We start from the raw sequence: 1,708 nt of genomic DNA, 5'->3' as shown, positions 1-1,708 counted from the left end.
ACACAGGTTCCTGTTTATCTTTTTTTCCAGTTTATTTTCTCTCTGTTGTTCAGATTGGGTAATTTCTATTGTTCTGTATTCAAGTTCATTCATTCTTTCCTTTCCTCTATACCATTCATTCTGCACCACCACCACCCCCCCCCCTTTTTTTTTAGGCGAGACAACCCTTGGTTGACCTCACAGATTGCAAGGACCTTGTCCGCTTACAATCTCTTATTATTTTTTTTTAATTTTTTTATGCCTACAGCACCTGGTCTTCCTAGGTGGTCTCCCATCCAAGTACTAACCAGGCCCAACCCTGCTTAGCTTCTGAGGTCAGATGAGATCAGGCTTGTTCAGAGTGGCATGGCCGTAGACTCATTCTGCTTTTGATCCCATCCACTGAGTTTTCTATTTGTTAATGTATTATGCAGTTCTAAAATTTCCATTTAGTTCTTCTTTATGTCTCTATTTATTTGCTGAGAGTTTTTTTCATTTGTTTCATGACTGTTCCTAATTCCTCATTGAAGCATTTTTGTGGCTACTTTAAAATATTTGCCAGATAATTCTAACATCTCTGTTATCTCAATGTCGGCATCTCTCGATTGTCTTTATTTATTCGAGATTTTTCTGCTTCTCAGTATGTGTGACTTTATATCGAAATCTGGACATTTGGGGTGTTATGAGACTCTGAAATTTATTTCTGGTTTAGGTGGCTTTCTCTAACACTGCTCCAGCAGAGGAAGAGATGGCACTGCCTTGTTATTGTGGGTGCAGAAGTTCAGGTCCTTCCTTCAGTCTCTGTCGACACTTAAGGGCAAGAGGAGTTCTTCATTATTCCTTGGCAAGAGTGGGAGTTTCAGCTCCACACTAAGCTTCATACCACCCTGGCTGGGAAGGGCATGAGTGTCTCATTGCTGCTATACATGTGGTCTGCACTGACACCTCAGTTTGGGGGTGCGGCTTGCCTCATTACTACTGTTGAAAGTCCTGACTCTCTACTAGGCCTCCCCTTGACACCATGGAGGAATGGGTATACTTCATTACTACTGGGTGATGGTGAAAGTTCAGGCTCCCTACTCAACGTTCTCTGACTCTACTCTTACAGGGATGGGGGTGGGTTATACTGAGGTTCCTGTTACAGCCTGGCAAGGGTGAAAGTCTAGGTTTCCCACCTGTCTGTGCCCATTGGCATTTCCAGATTGCTGGCTTCTTCGCCTACAAGTCTGGGATATATGAGGCAAGTAGAAAAACCAGGAACCTCACCGCCATGTTATTCTTTGGAGCTCAAGGTCCCTAGCCAGTCTTTTTCCTTGTCTCCACTTTTCATCTCTCTATCTTTACGATGTGACTATAGAACACATAAAAATATCCTATATCTAGGAACCTTACCGAACAATTTTAGTGGTTCGAACCATTGTCAAGTTGATGGTATTGGACTTTGGAGGATGACAATCACATATTTTGAAAATAACTGCTTTCTCTCCCTTTCCAATATTTATACCTCACTTCATTTTCTAGTCACTGCCTTGTCTAGCACCACTGGTGTAGTATGGAATAGCAGTGACGATGACGGATATCCATTCCTCTCTCGCTTCTACTCTTTCAATGCCAAGTAGATTGTTTTGTAGCTTTCTGTTTATATCTTTTATCAATGTTTTCTCTGAGCTTCGCTTATTAAGAATATTAATTAGGAAGGGTTGTACAGTTTTGTTAAATTCCTTTACTG

At 41.5% G+C, this 1,708-nt stretch overlaps 1 non-coding gene across 1 annotated transcript; it reads right to left on the bottom strand.

Moving 5' to 3' along the window:
* Positions 1 to 238: 238 nt before the first annotated feature.
* On the bottom strand, positions 239 to 357 carry LOC111738132. Its single transcript, XR_002779709.1, has one exon. It is a non-coding gene; the product is annotated as a 5S ribosomal RNA (ribosomal RNA).
* Positions 358 to 1,708: the final 1,351 nt, after the last annotated feature.

This window comes from Pteropus vampyrus, unplaced genomic scaffold (assembly GCF_000151845.1).
Source record: "Pteropus vampyrus isolate Shadow unplaced genomic scaffold, Pvam_2.0 Scaffold35, whole genome shotgun sequence".
In the NCBI taxonomy this organism is placed as follows: Eukaryota; Metazoa; Chordata; class Mammalia; order Chiroptera; family Pteropodidae; genus Pteropus; species Pteropus vampyrus.
This window is presented reverse-complemented; position numbering and strand designations above follow the sequence as displayed.